Here is a 17546-nt window from a genome sequence, read left to right on the forward strand (position 1 = left end):
CTTCGCCTGTGTGAAGCAGTGGTAGAGGATTTGTCCGAGTGTTGTACTCTCTTGTTTGTGCGAAGCAATGGTGAGAGGAAAGATGTTTCGCCTTGTTTTGGCTCGTTGCGGGTATAGTGTCTAATGTGCGATGCATCAACGTTTTTACTCATAAGTCCTTGAGGAATAAGGGAGATAGTGTGGCTGCGATAACGGGACACATCGAACTATCTATTTCTAGGAAACTAGATGTTGTTGTGGGATAAAAGATCGCGAAAAACCAAAGCTTGATTATGATTAAGGATTCTAGATGAATGTGATAGTCTGTTTGGTTTGGTATGGTTGTTTGGATTTTGGGGGTTGTGTGTGTTAAAACCAAAGCTTGATTATGATTACTATGTTTAAGTATTTTACTTGGATGAGATTTGTCATGCTTGATTTTGGATATTATTTGTCATGTTTGGTTTTGTTGAAATTCTTTTATATATCATTGTCTATGGTTAGCTTACCCCTATTTGTTTATTTGTGTGTTTGTTGTGTGTGCGATGATAGTATAACATGTGTGTTATACGAGAGTAGATGATAATGCAGATATTTTTGGCATGGAGTAGATTGATGAGAGGCTGGGGTGAACTCGGGAGTTCTTATAATTTATTTAGTTGTTTTAAATCAGATACTAAAAACTATGTAATTTTCTTTTGTTTACAATTGTTATTTGAATTTTTTTGACAAATTGGCTTGTTAAACTATGTAATTTAAATCAAATTAAAAGTATTTTTATTAGTACATTTTCAATGATTTTCCCTTTCACCAAACGCGTTCATTTTCTAACTTTCTGTGACATCTCAAAATTTGGGTGTTACACTCTTCATCTTAAGATTAAATTCCAAGCTCCAAAATTGCTTCATAAAAATACCTAAAAAATAATTAGAAACAAAAATTAAGCCCATTAATGCAAAATTAATCAAAATTCGGAATAATGGCCCAATGAAACCCAATTGATGAAAATGCACTAACAATAGACATTTAAGCACTAAACAACTATCAAGGTGGGCACAAAAAGGTAATAGAATAAGGGAAAATAATGACTCATCATTGGACAAATAAATATTTGGACATCTATCTAGATTTTTAAAGTCATATGTCTTTTAAACCAAACTTCAAAGTATCTTGGAGAGATATTTAAAAGAGAATTTCTAACATCTTTATGCAACAATCCTCAAGAATGAAGCCCAAGTAACTCTACCTATGCATATTTCGGAGAAGATGGTCTTTAAAGTATATCTTGATAGGGGTTGACCTTACCTTCATCCTCTTAACATGAAGAAGCTTTTAAAGAAGTAGAGGAGGAGGACTTGGAGCTTTTCAGGCCTAAACCAAATTGACGTACCATCACTAGTGCAGAAAGAATTTTTGGCCGCGGTTATTTTTGCAATTCTGCTCCAGTTCTAGAACCGAGACATATTAGGACAAGGCAAAAAAGATGCAACTTTTAGCCCCAGATCTCAACCGAGGTAGAAACTCTTTATTCTGCCTCGGTTTTGTAGATAACCGAATCCATATAGTCCATAATTAAAAAAACTACTTTTGAAATACACTTGGCTTTTGGCTTTGGTTCAGGTATAACCAAAGCCCTATGTCCCAACTTTTAGCCTCGGTTCATACCATAACCGAGACCTATGTGCGTTTCTGCTTTAGTTGGTGTAGCAATCGAGACCATATGCATGTTTTTTTTAACATAAATTTTATGTTTTTGGTTATTCTCACATATTTTAACCTACATATTTAAGCAAACCAGACTAAAACAGAACAAAAAAAAAAGATAATTCATTTTATGAAACCCAACATCATCCAATGTCTAAATACATATAAAAGTCTTTAGTTACAACAAGTGAATATCCTAATTAACATTATCGTACATTTGAATTATAAATTTAGCACAAATTATCCTACCAAACTTTATGGACTTTGCGAGAATTGGTGCAGTACTCTTGAATGTCTGCAAAATAAGACATTAACTTTCAATTCAAATATATATTACTATTTCCTAACTAGTTTTCATTCATTGCATTACATAGTAACTGCACTCATAAAAGCCAATTTTTTTTATTACACTACAATATATGAACACCATTATAAATAATTAAGGAAGAAAACTAAATCAAACAACTATAAATGTATGGATAAAGATACCAAACCTGGAGGGATAACCACACAAGATTTTTTGCCTTAGTCGTTGATCTCCCTACCAACATGTTATGTCCAACAATTGAACTATGATAAAGGGAATGTGTTAGGATACTTTTATATAACAAAGAATATTCATAAGATTGACATTGAGGTTCTTACCAATCTATTACTTGTCTAAGATGGCTGGGGGGAGGGAGGTGCAAGGAGCAAAACCACACAACAAGGTTCTCCCCCAAGGAACCCACAAGTAGCTGTCAATGACGCCTCAAAAGAAAATAAATTAATTGTTATGTGTTATAATGATAGATTATATTCACAAGTTAACAAAGATGACTTACCCAACAATATAAGGGACAAAATAAATTTCTTTACCCCATTGAAAAAATTTGGTCATATATGCTTGGGTGTCGTCAAACTTGTTGCCTTCATGAGTGAGTCGGGGGTTTGTAAACCAATATACATCACTCAACCCTGTATTTTCAGCGACACCACACATATACTTAAACACAAAATTGATTTGATATAAGTGAATAGATGAAAAAAAAAAATCAAATAACAGTAATAACTAAAAGGCTTATATCATCCATAATTGAATAATGGTAATATTCAGTTCATCTTGTCCTGATGCAAGCTCCAAGACATCTTCTATATGCAAGTATAGTGGAATCTCAAGGTCTCTCCAAAAAATATTAGAATCCTAAGGAACCTGCATCAACTTATCAATGATGATTTCATCGAGTTGGTGTAATGCACCAAGAGGATCGTCCAAAGAGAGAGGAATCTTCTTTGGTTGAGGATTTTCCTGTCGATGCAACTAAGTTTAAATGGAATACAATTTAAGGTTGAATATAATTAGCATGTAAACTTAAAAATTTAGTATATGGTGGGTTTGAGAGTCTATATCGGGGGGTCAGAATTAGAATCAACTAAATCTCTAGGCCAAGTGAGGAAACATTGGAATGCCTCTGTCATCGTATATACCTTATTTGTTGGCACAAGAAACAAGAACCTCTTCTATCGTGACCTTAACCTCATCCTCCGATAACTCTATACCATGAAGAATTATGGCTGCCTCAAATACTTTTCCATGAGCCACTAGTGTCTTTAATGTACCATCGCGAATATTTAGCTGACATGAATGAGTGTCGTCCATGTCATCCCTTGGTATGGGTGGAGTTGAACAAATCCCCTTCAAGCTTCTACTTGTCAGAGTGAATGTTTTATGTATGTTACTTAATTATTTGATTAAATATCTTTTATTCAATTCATAACTTATAGAAAAAAGATTGTTAATTTTACCCGTGGGAGGCATAAATGGTTCTGTTGGAGAAGATAAGTGCGAACGAATGCCATAACTCTCGAATTGTTGTTGGAACTAGCGCATAACATTATCAGTCACCTCCTTAGTTATTTCTTGCGTCAGTCTTTCTTCATAATCAATAGTGTGTCTACATGAAGACTGATGAGAGGAGGCACCAAAATATTGGTGTATGCTAACTCCTGATCCAGCACCACGCACACGTCTAGGGTGCTCAGACCGTCCAGCTGCAGCAACAAATATGTCATGACGACCTTCTGGAGTGAAACCTCCTTAGGAGCTCTGTTAAACCAACAAGCCAACAATGGAAACAACATCGACTCTAATCGGCGAGTGTGGCAGTGACAATTGGTGTGTGTGGAGGTTCTTTTTTATCGAGGTGGAAGCGCGAATAGTGTATAGGTGGAATTCTGCACCCACAATGGGAAATTACTCTTTAATGGCCTAAACCCCAAACTTAAACTTACTTAAAGGAAATGCATATTGAGGAGGAATTCTTGATATGGAAAGCAAATCTTTAAGAGTGACTTTATAATTGAATTTATTTTTATGAGTGATTTTTAAGAATGATGGTTGTCTAGTTACAACTTTTTAGATAATTCTAGATTAACATTGGCAAATTGATTGCACTATCAACGACCAAGTATCAAGCCAAGTGAGTATAAAGAGTTCAACTAGCATTCTCACAATTTCTAACAAGGCATCAAACTTTAATTCAGAAAAAACATTAAAGAAAAAATATGTAGTTAGTATCACATTGTCCTTAACATAAATTGGCTATTGCGACTTTTTTAAGTCCTATCGGGCTTGTACATGAATTCAAATTTCAAATCAATCTCTACAGAACCTAAAACCTTATCAACATTTACTCAAATTCATATATATATATATATATATATATATATATATATATATATATATATATATATATATATATATATATATATATATTCAGAGTATATACTGTAGTACAAAAAGTAGAAGTACCTTGTAATGATATTAAGTTGTTCAACCACCTCTAATTGGAGGTATTATTGCCAACTCATTTGTGTCTTTAACAATGCTTGACTCAGTTGTATACTTCTCATTTAGAGCAAAGACCATACACCCTTTGATTTCTTCAAACCTGGAAACTTCACAACAAGCTTTTTTCAAACAATCATTAGTACTTCTACATGGCACCTCCAGCAGCATCTCACTCAAGCGAGTGAGATAACGTGCTCTAGCAAAAACAAAACTTTTATCTCCACTTATGAACTTCCATTCTTAGTATCATCTTCCATCATATCCTTTTCCTGCTTACAAGTTGTTAGATACAAACTAATACTAACTAGACATGTTTCTACAAGCTTCCATTGCGAATGAAATCGGTGATAAGAAGCTTGCAAGGCAACCATATTGGGGAAACGAACCTTGCAATGGCTTCCATTATAGACCACTTGACGTCACCCTCATTGAGTCGCTGAATACCCACCACATTTAACATAATGGAAGACTCTCTTCCGACCCCGACTACCTTGTACACAATCCCACTCCTACTCTTTCCAGCAACATATGTAAACACACTATGCAAATCCTCCAACTCCACCTTAAACCTTTTGTCCACCACAACAAATTTACCATCTTGCCCTTCACACACATCCACCTAACCCTCCAACTACTGGCCCCCAATTTGCCCTCGTCGTCACCACCCCACCGTCATCCAAAAGCCCACAATGAGAGAGAAATTTTTCCAACCGCAACTCGAAGCCCAAAGATGACAAGAACCGCGACGAAGCCACCACCGTGTGGTTTCACTCTCTGGTATAAGCCTTCAGGGTGGAGCGCATTGGGGTTTTGAGGGAAACCTTTTTTAAGGTTAGTAAAAATCCCAGGCTTTTGCGCTTCAGGGCATGCGATTTGCAAAGAGAGGCCACAAAGTCCACGGTCTCCAAAAAATTCATTGGGACCCTTGTTTAGCAGGGATCCCACCTGGGGATTTTCCTGGTGAGGTTGTTGTGGTGGAGGTAAAGGCTCATAGCCACAGGTAGGTTAGCAAGAGTGGATAAAATCCCACCGGAGAAGAAGTTGAAAGAAAGATGGAGAGTTCTAATGAGAGAAGTGAGATCGGAAAGGGTAGAAGGGAGGAAACCACACTACTAGGTGATTCAGGATGGTGTCGTCGTGATGGAGTGTAATGATCTATAGAGAATTTGGTGAGTTGTGCCATTTGAGTTAAAATGGGTGAAAATGTTTGTTTCATGTGAAATTTGGATAGAAGAAAAAAATTAGGTTGGAAAATAAAACTAAAATGAAAAATAAAAATTAATTCAATTTTAAATTTTTTATTTATTTAAAATCCGTATATAAATTATGTATCAAATATATATCTTCATTTACATACAAACTTTACATATGGAAAGGTGGATAATTATTAATTTTCTATTACATACGAAACAAATCCATATGTAATGCGATTTTATATACATATACAAATTTGTATGTAAAATCTGTATGTAAAAGTTAATTTATCTACAAATTATAATCCGTATGTAATTATCTATCGATAATTTTGATTTTTTTTTTGTAGTGAGAGAAAACGATGCAACAAAGTTGAAGATGAACAATAGTACAATCATGATTTTTGAATCCCTAATTAGTTTTATAGTCTCGATTCAATTTTTAACCGAGGAAAAATAAGACTTTAGGCCCCAGTTCAACATCCACTTGAGGCCAAAAGCCACTCTCCCAGCGACATTTTTGAAATATCAACAAACTTTTCGGCTTCAGGTCAGTAAAACATAAGCAAAAAAGGACTTTTGGGACTGATTATGTAACAACTGAAACAAGAAACCATATTCTGCTTTGGGTATGAAGGGAACAAAGTCAATAAAGTTGGCAAGAATTGCAAAAATGTCACTGCATAATTATATGTTTCGGTTTTGAGTAAACCGAAGCATATAATCCGAAGCAAAATAAAAAAAACTACATTGGTGCATAACATATTTTCCATATAATTGAAAGTATATATATTTATGATGAAAAAACCTTTAAGAGAACTCTAATAGAGGTCGAAAGTTGTTCACACCATGAATAATAAGATGTATATAGATCACTACTTTCTCAAGCCTGCACAAACTCACTAGAAGACATAACCATGTTCTTTCTCCAAGAACTTGGGTTCTACCACTGAAAAGAGCTTCAAAACATTCCAAAGGGATTATACAACCCTTATGAGATGTCTTTCGACGCCATCAACCCTGAGTTGAAAGCTAAGCGTCTATCAAAAGAAGATAAACATAAGTTAAAAGAAGAGATGAAGAAAGACTAAAGAAAGAGTAAAAGTTAACTTGAAAACGAGAGCTAATGCACAAGCCAAGGTAGAAATTGTTGTTGTTATCAACCTTATTCTGTTGGAAATATTTTATTATAATTTAAAAAATAAATAATTAAAATAAAAAAACTTATTGTTACTCATGTTTTTATAGACCTTTAATTTATGGGTTAATGTGTTTTATGGCTAACGGCTATATTCTTATTACACTTTACTGCTTTGTCTCCTTTTGTTACCTATAAATACCACCTAGGTGCATGGGGAAGCACACAACAACAGAGACAACAAACACTAGAGTCTTTCTTAAAAGTGTTTTTCTTTTCTTTTCTGTATTATCTTTAAGACAGTGGTGTTCATAAGGTTTAGAGATCCTTCACTACACTCGATCGATCTAACGGGTTGTTGTATCTTGGGAGAGAAACGCATATGATAAAAAACACATATGATTGTGTATTGATATATTTGTTTAGCCTTGTGCAGTAGGGGCGTTTTCTCTCTAAGGATAGCGCTATGCGTGTCTCAACCTAGGATATTTCTACTCCTTACCTTTTATCTTTTATTTATTATTGTTATTATAATTGTTGATCTTTGATTAAAATTCATTGTTTTATATATTGTCTTAGTATTATTATTGATTTAATAATTATTATTATATTATTTCATATTTATATTATTATTAGTATTCTTTGAGTAATCTTTTTCTAACATTCTTAGAGAGAAAAATTATTACTATTTCTTTTTTTATTACTCTTTTGTATTCAATTCTAAAATTAAAAACAATATAAAGTTGAAGACTGCAAAACACATTTTGTGAACTAATGTGTTTCTTATGGTTATAATTAAATCAGCTTCAACTAAGCCTAAAAATTGATGTGTATAATTATTTCTATTTCTATTGGTAACAATAAATAAAATTATGGATAAATGATATTCCTGCTCATTGAATAATTTTTTGTGATGTCTATAGTTAATATTTTTGTTGTTATATTAATTTATGCTTTAATATTGTCTATTCTTACCATTGATAAAGATGTTCTATATCATGTATATATTTTAAGTATTTTGTATGAAAATAATTGTGAAATGTTTGTCATTCTAAAAATATTATTGAGTTGTGAAACTTTGCATTTGCAAAGGAAAAAAATTATCTTGATATTGATATGAAAAAAAAAGATCGATGATAAATATAATCTTTATCAAATTTATGAATTCAAAATTATTGTTTATGACATGAAATTAAAATGAATTATTTTAATTGATATCATGTTTAAGATCATTTAAATGTTGATAAAAGAAGAAATCTCCATATGATGAATTTTCATGTTTCTGAATTTAGAAACTTTCTTGTACTCAACAAGGTTATGAGATGGTTTCCAAGTGCAATAAGATTATTATTTCTAAACATGTATCTTGGTTGATAAATGATATATTTGTGATGGTTTGTTTGAGTTAAACACCTTTATCTTGTAATAAAATATTTATAAGTTTTCTTTGATTATTACAAAATGTTGAAAGTTGTGATATATTACAATTGTTGAGAAACTAGTACTTTTACCCGTGCAATGCACGGGGCACGAGATTTTAAAATTTTAAAAATTAAAAAATATAATTAAATTTAATAATTTTTTTATAAAACTAAATAAATTTTTAATTAATTTTATGATAAAAATTTATTTAAATTATTTATATATTTTTTTAACAAAATATATTGTATATAATTATTTTAAATAATATATTAAAATCAAGTTAATTAAAATCAAGAAATTAAATAAAATTTTAAATAAAATATTTAATAGATAATGTAGAAAAATGTAATAGTTGATTTTTTAATAACAAAGATGACGAACGATATATAAATTGTTAAGTAGACTCTATAAAAATACAAAAATAGACAATAAAAAATGTAAAGAGTAGACAATATAAAACTATAAATGATAGGCCATGTATATAAATGTAAATAATGGATTCTTTCAAAATACAAATGTTAGACAGACGATGCAAACAAAACATCAAGATATAAACGATCAAAAACTACATATGTAAATCCAATGTAGAAAGATATAAAGAATAGACTATTCTTTTGGAGTCATTTTTTTATTTGTTTTTTTTTTTGATATTGAATTTCAAATTTAAATTTTGTTACCATATTTTTATAGTTTTTACAGTTTAGAATTTTAAATCCAAACTTTATTACTTTATATTTTGAATTTTAAATTTGTCAATATGAATCTTAATTTAGAAAAAAAAATATGGAAATTGAAATTATTAGTGAATTTTATATCTTTAAAAGTTTCAAGAATTTATAATTTTCACTTTGCAATGATACACAGATGTCTATGTTATAAAAATTATGTTTTAAATTATTGTTTAAGCTTTTGTGAAATGTCAAAAATATGTAAAAGTTGTTCAAAAACATTTAAAAATTCATTAAAAAGGCTTTAATGTTACAACTTTTTGTAGGGTGTCAAAACATGCCAGCCCGACCATTTTTCCTCTCCTTGCCTTTTCACTTTACATTTTGAAAGATTTTTTGTAGTTTAAGTGGAATATTTTTATAGTTTTTTGAAATTTCAAAATTCAAATTCAAACTTTATTACTATATATATTTCAAATTTCACAATATTAAAATAAGATTAAAATTTAAATGTTGAGTATTTTCATATTTTTTAAGTTAAAAAAATTTGTAATTTTTACATTATATTTTAATTATTATTATTAGGTTGATATCATTGTGTTATTTTATAATTATATTTTTATTAAATATTATTATATTTTATAATAATTATTATATCGTTATGAATTTTTGTATTTTTTATGAGAGACAATTAGAAAAACTTTAAATTTTTGTACATGTTTTATATTTTAAATGTTAAATTTAATTTTATTTACGATTTTTTACAATTTCAAATTTTAAATCCAAACATTATTATTTTGTATATCAAAAAATATTTTGTTTCAAAAAACTAATTTAAAAAGCAGAGAACATATCGGTTGTCAATAAACTATTTATATTTAGTTTCAAAATACATCTTACAATGCCTTTAACATATATTAGAATTTGTATGTATGAATGTCGTATATATTTGAAAGTTTGTAAAATAAATGAACGAAGGTCGTAAAATAAATAAATAAAAGGTTTAAATTATGAAAAACTTAAATTATGAAACACTTGAATAATCAGTTATAATATTAAAAAAAATTAAAATTTTAATTATGAAATTGTCATTTTCAAACACTTATATACAAAGAAATGAGACTATTCTTTTACAAACATACTTTTAAAATATGTCAATGTCAGAATTAATTTATATTGACTTTATGTTGTACCAAATCAATTAATTTAAAATTAAACAAATTAATTAAACAATTAATCAATCTTTGTTATCATATTATTATACTTTTTTGCGATTTTAAATTTCAAATTCAAACTTTATTACTACATATTTCGAATTTTAAATTTGGTAATATGCATCTTAAGTGTATTAAAAAAATTTATTTTGAAAAATATTGTTGAGGAAAGCCGCTAACAATGCGCTGAATTTCAAAATAGTATGCATTGTTTTTGGCTTTTACCCATATTTTCTGCACATATCAAAGAAATCAAAGAAAGAAGAATAAAAGAAGAAAGTTGACCTTGTAAACCAAATAATGGAATTTGAAAAAACGTTGGACATCTATGCATAAAACTTCATTGTATCAAACATTTGAAAAAATGAAAAAGGAAATGAAAAGTGCATATCTATTTTTTTTGATAAAATTTAATGTTCATACAAAATATTTATGGTTGGTAGAGATGGGAGAATGTGTGTTGGAAAAAGGCTAATATTAGAAAACAACATTTATTTAATGTGTGTGTTAGAATCAATACATGAAAATATGTGCACTCATTTAATGCAAAATATGTTATTATATTATTATTGAATATTATTATGAATTATAACATATTATTTTATTATTAAGAATCATCAAAGTTTTTCAACTCTTTATTTTTAAGATTTTGTTTCCAAATACTATATTCTTTAAGATTATTTTTTAATTATCATAACCAATAAATAAATGAATCAAAAAATACATAGTAAATATAAAAAAAAAATAATTATATTGAAATTCTGAAGTAACGACATAGTCACTCCCTAAACCCTGCATCCAAAAGACTCAATAAGATGGTCAAACTAAATCATTAAATAAATTGAATAAATATGTGTGCGTCATTTATCGGTATTTCAATTATGTTAATATTTATTTAAAAATATGAATATGAAAATGTGATTTAGCAATCCAAAAACAATGATTACATTGCATTTAATATAATAATAAATAAATATAAATAATAATTGAAAAAATAAAGAAATAAATAAATAAATGAAGTTTGTAAAATAAATAATTAAAAAGCTTAAGTATAAAGACTTAAATCATGAAAAAATCGTTTCGGAGAATTTTTCACGTTACTTAGATCAAAGACATTTTGAAAACACAAAAAGCTTCCAAGATATAACACTTGAGTGATTGACTACAATATTAAAGTAATTTAAAATTTTAATTATGAAATTGTCATTTTCAATTGGTGGGCATACATACTCATATAAAACATAAAAATATGCCACTGTCAGAATTAATTAATATTGACGATATATGTTCTACCAAATCAATTAAATAAGAATTAAATAATTAATCAAACTTTGTCACCATATTATTCTAGTTTTTTGTGATTTTGGATTTCAAATTTCAAATTTTGTAATATGAATCTTAAGTGTATGGAAACAAAAAAAGCAAACTATCATATTTGAGAACAGGTATCTTAAGTTATTTATATTTTTGTCAATATAATTGATTTCTGGAGATGAAAAGTAGGTATGGAAAAATGAAAATTTTTAAAAGGTGTATAAACCTTCTCCAGAAAGTTAAATAAAGTTAAGTCAATATTGAAAGAGTCCTTCATAGATTTAACTTATTAAACTTTAATAAATATTTATTGGAGTGTGATGTTGATTTTAATTTTAATTTTTTTGAAAATTTGGATTTCACCTTAATGATCTGCATTTATTATAAAAATAAATTATAATTTAAAATTTACTTTTATGATTTGCATTTAGTTTATTTTTATAATTGTCAAATAGTAAATTTTATGTTATGAAATTAAATTTATTATTTAAAATACTTACTTTAAAATATATACAGTGAAATATTTAATTATATATTTATGTTTGAAAGTATTTACTTTCGTATTAAATTAAATTATTATTATTATTATTTAATATATATATATATATATATATATATAATTTATATAATTAAAAACATTATTTTCTAAAAAGTTGTAGGTTATAACTTTGTACACCTAAGATCAATTAAGATTTTTGAATGTCTTGTTGCCATAAGATGTTGTTACTAATATAACTTACTTAAATAAGTTTATCACTGAAAAAATTTATTTTCAAAAATATTGTTAGTAAAAATCACTAACAATGTTGTGAATTTGAAAACAGTACATCTTGTTTATGACTATACTTTTTGCACATATAAAAAAAAATCAAAGAAAGAATAATAAAAGAATAAACTTGACATTGTCGACCAAATCACAAAAAACAGTTGACATTTCCGCATAAAAGTTCATTGTATCACACAATTGAAAAAATGAAAAAGAAAATGAAAAGTGCATACCACACTTATTTAATGTTTGTGCTAGACTCTATGCATGAAAAGATGCACACTCATTTAATGTAGAATAAATTTTTTTTATAAAGGTACGCAATCAAGTTCTTTAAATTTATTATTTATTTATGGACAAATTCATAAAGTCTAAACTATATGTATTTATTATATATTATATATAATAAATATATATTTATTTATTTTGTTATCTATTCTTTGTTATTTCTCTTTCTATCTTTCTTCTTTATTATAAGTTAATTATTGCCTACTATTTACTATTTATTTATTTATTTGTAATATTTACGATTAATAATGGTTAAACTTATAACTCAGAATAATATTGTTAGCTTTGCAATATTATGTATTACATATTAGATCAGATATCATTAGAGATTTGATAATTCAAAATGACTTTTACTTTATGTGAATGTGAGAAGATTTTTGAAACCAGTATAAAATTTTTTCAAAAAGGTAGGTAAATCTTTTAAAACATTTTTCATTTAAAATTATAATACAATAAATTCAAATATAACATTGCATTGAGACACATGAAAATTATTTGTTTCTTCATAATTAATGCAAATTAATGATAAAAACATGTTGGAAGAGACAAAAGTTTACCTTGGAAATAGTGTTGGGAGAAACTGAAAAGTTGTTTTTATTCTTCTCAAAAGTTTACCTTGGAAGTAGTATTTGGAGAAACTGAAAAGTTGTTTTTATTCTTCTCAATATCTTTTAATTTTTGGAGGAGGAAAATTAAGTTTTGGAAAGTATAAAAAGCTTCTTCAATAAGCTAGGTAAAACAAAAAATAAAAGTCTTAATTTTTATTTTGGTAAATAAATGTATTTAAAGTAAGTAATATAAAATAGTTAATAATGGTTAAATAATGGTTAAAATTAGAATTCAAAACAATATTATTTTAAAATATAAAATAGAAAACATGAAACATTGTAAACATAAAAGGTCTTTTAAATAAGAATAAAAAACTTGCCATGAAAAATAAATGAAATAGAAAAAATTAATCAAACAGATAAGTTAAAGTAACTATGATATCTTTGTTGATTTTGTCTTCATCACTTTCAAAAATCAGCGATTATCGTTCCTCAAGTTCAAATTTTGTAAACGTTATTGACCACTAAACTTTGTAAACGTTATCAACCACTAAACTTTATTGACAAATATGAATACATCATAATAAACGTATCTCCAAACTTTATTTCTTCTTAAGTATTTATTTTGTTATAAATATTTCTCATCCAAACTTTATTTTTATTAATTATTTATTTTGCTTATTCACTTGTAATATTTAATTAAGTTAATTAAATTTAAATATTTATTTCTTGGCATTACTTTGATTACAATGGATACAGATAAGTGTTGATAAATTTATTCATAATTTACGACTTTTAAGACAGTATACAACATAGAAAAAGTGATAAAAAAACGTTAATTTTAACTGATATTTAACCATAACAATATATTGGTAATGAAGAAGAATAGTAAGAGAAGACGGAAAAGATGGAGAATGAAGTAGGAGAAGATTGCTACTCATAGAATGCGAATAGATTGAGAGATATAAATACATTTCAACATTCGTAGTTTATATAAAGAGAATATGATAATGATGGTTATTCTAACAGTCACAATTGTAAACCATGATGTTTCACATTTATTGCTTATCCTGCACTTACACAACTTATTAAATAGCAAAAATTATGGTTAAATAAATAAACAAAAATAAATTAATTTTAATTCAAATATAAAGACAAAATTATAAATGTGTTGATATGACTATTCCAACCATAAATATAAATAATAATGTTAGAGTTATTAAAATGGAATGCATAATAAAAAAATAAATTAAATTTAAACATTTGAAATGGAACCTTTGGAAAAAACAAATTCTAATGTAGAAAATGAAGAAAAGAAAAAAAGATAACCTTCGTTGTAGTAGAACAAAAACTTCAGTCAAAGAGAACTAAAAATTCAAAAATATAAAAATCCATAAATAAAAAATCGAAAGTGAAAATCATTAAAAAAAATATGAATGTGTTTGAGATCTAGGAGAAGAAGTATTCAGATCTAGGAGAAGAAGAAAAAATTCGCAAGAAGAAGAAAAGTTTGTACCTTTATTGTGTTATTCAAACATTTCATCCATTTGACATAAAGAAATCATCCATCAGAGAAAAAAAAACCTTCAAAAGAGTATTTAGATCTGGGAGAAGAAGAGAAGATTCGCAAGAAGAACAAAAACTTATACTTTTATTGCGTTCTTGAAACAGATCCATTTGCGAGAAAGCATATATTCATTAGAGAGAAAAAACACAAAAAAATATTCAAATCTGGAAGAAGAAGAAAAGATTGGCGAGAAGAACAAAAGCTTCTACCTTTATTGTGTTCCTCAATAGTTCATCCATCTTACAGAAAACATTTATTCATCAGAGAAAAAAGAACATAAACAAATATTCAGATCTGGAGAAGAAAAGATTAGTAAGAAGAATAAAAAAAACTTCGACCTTTATTGTGTTATTGGAAAGTTCATCCATCTGCTAGAAAATATTCATTCTTCAGAGAAAAAACAAACATAAAAAAATTATCAGATATGGGAGAAGAAGAAAAGATTTGCGAGAAGAACAAAAGTTTCAACCTTTAACCTTTATTGCGTTCTTGACACATTTCATCCATCTGCCAAAAAAATTCATCCATCAAAGACAAAAAAACATAAAAAAGTACTCGGATCTTGGAGAAGAAGAAAAAATCTTTTTTGATGTTCTTGATGGTTATGAATCTGAGAGCAAAACATATACAACGAAAAGTAGATCTGAGAGCAATACATCCATCGAACAGATAAATATGACAAAGAAAAGAAGATAAATATGGTAGAAGAACGAAAAATAGTAGAAAAGTTTTTACCTTTTTGGTGTTCTTGACAGTGCTCATGATTTTGAGAGCTAAACATCACTCCAAACCAAAAATAAAACAAATACAAAGTAGATCTGAGAGCAAAACATCACTCCAAACCAAAAAATTACATACCAGTTAAGTTGTATAGCGAAAAAGACTTTTGCATGTGTTTGAACTCTTCATTGGAAGCCTGTCAACAAAAGAAAAATACCATCAACGCAAAAAATAGTTAGATCAAAGTAAATATAAGAAGAATATGAGTTGTTTGCTTCAGAAAGCTGAAAATAAAAACGAAATCTGGGTAAAAAAACCATATGTCGCAGTGACCCATATCAGACCTGTAAAAAAAGAAAAATACCATCAACGCAAAAAAAAAGTTAGATTTGAGAAAATATAAGAAGAATATGAGTTGTTTGCTTGAGAAAGGTAAAAACACAAACGAAAACAGAGATACAACATCTTCAGATCTGGGTAAAAAAACGATATCTGCAGATCTTCTCATTTCATTCATCTGTGAAGAATGACGAAAACAGAGATACCACAAAAATAACTACAAATCTGAAGAAATTAGACAAATAATGCATCTCCATAGTCGGTTTTTGCAGTTTAAAACACATGGATGTGGTTGTACTCTTCATTTCAAGGATTTAAACACCTGAAACATAAGATCAAGCCAAGAATCACTTAGATCTCAGTAAAAAACATAAAGATTTCCACGAAAAAAATCTCTCATTATGAACGGCAAATCTCACATGCATGTGTTTGTAATCTTCAGTTGAAGCCTGTAAACAAAAAAAACATGATGAACAGAAGAAGATGAACAGAAGAAAGCTCAGAAAAAAAAATATAAAGCATCTCCATAGTCGGTTTTTTGCGATTTAAAAATAGCTCGATCAAAAGAAGAAGATGAACAGAAGAAGATGTTAGAGAAGAAGCTAAGAAAGGCAGAGAAACCATGATGAACACGGAGCAACAGAGACAGAGAAAGAGAGAGAAAGAAGTGAGAAAGGCAGAAGCAAAGAGAATGAGAAAGAGAGAGAAAGAAGTGAGAAGGCGGAAGCAGAGAGAATGAGAAAGAGAGAGAAAGAATTGAGAAGGCGAAAAGTGAGAAGACTGAGGAAGAGAGAGAATGAAGTTTGAATTAAAACTTTCGTTTTTCCATTTGTTTTTCAATTTTTTTTCTACCTTCAAAATGCTGAGAGCTTGACACATCAGCGGTTTTTTCCTTTTGTAGATAAAAATTTGAAATGAGAAGTAGCTCAGATATATTATTCAATTGAAAAACTTACCTTTTGTTAGTTCCCAATTGTATATAGTATTAGATTAGATTGATAAATTTGGTTAGAGACCATTCAAATTATAAAATTTTGAGGTGCAAAATTAATTAATTAAATAGAGAAATGATGATACATGTCTTTACAAATGAGTGTTTTTATGTAAAATTCATGGTATAATTCATTAAGCAACATATTCATATGGTGTTAATGTAATGGTGCAACGAAAGAAAAAAAATGCTTTTATTTGATATGGTAAATGTTATGCTTCAAGTTCTAGTTTGCCTACCATTATATTAATGAAATTTTATATCCTGCTTACCATATTTTGAACACAAAAGATTGTGATAAAACTTTTTATGAGTTATGAAAGAAAGGAGAACCACATTTAAAATATTTCAAAGTGTGGGGGTGTCTTGTAAAGGTTAATATACCTTTTAATGAGAAAAAAAAATCTTGGTTATATATATTATAAAGTGAATGAATATATACTTCACTGATTTGCCATCTAGTGTAATATTATTTGTATTTCTTCTATGACAATATGCCCAATTTCTTGAGATGATTGAAGGATAATTTAAATTGGATATTGATTTTGGTGACACAATATCAAATATTGGTTATGGCTATGTTTTAACCTTGGATGGAGGTGCACTATCATGGAAATATGTTAAAAAGTTGTTGTTCTATCATGATCTACTATGCAAGCATAAATAATTAATTTGTTCAATGCATCATGCAATCAAATTGTTACATTTAAAGTTTTTAGTAAAAATGTCAATGAAAATTTGACATATAAGAATGAGAGACAAATATATTAGAAACTTTATTACTGATGGTATTGTCTCTTTTGACTTTGTCAGGTTAGAAAGAAATATTGCAGATCTGCTTATCAAAAGGTTGATGCATCAACAA

At 28.1% G+C, this 17546-nt stretch overlaps 1 pseudogene across 1 annotated transcript; it reads right to left on the reverse strand.

The window, feature by feature from the left end:
* Window positions 1–1792: 1792 nt before the first annotated feature.
* On the reverse strand, window positions 1793–5706 carry LOC114166428 (molybdopterin synthase sulfur carrier subunit pseudogene; annotated as a pseudogene). Its single transcript, XR_014985132.1, has 2 exons — window positions 4475–5706; window positions 1793–3897 (listed from the first exon to the last, which is right to left on the reverse strand). The product of XR_014985132.1 is annotated as a molybdopterin synthase sulfur carrier subunit pseudogene (transcript).
* Window positions 5707–17546: the final 11840 nt, after the last annotated feature.

Source organism: Vigna unguiculata, chromosome 10, assembly GCF_037176805.1.
Source record: "Vigna unguiculata cultivar grain cowpea cultivar isolate G323 ecotype 2 chromosome 10, ASM3717680v1, whole genome shotgun sequence".
Lineage (NCBI taxonomy): Eukaryota > Viridiplantae > Streptophyta > Magnoliopsida > Fabales > Fabaceae > Vigna > Vigna unguiculata.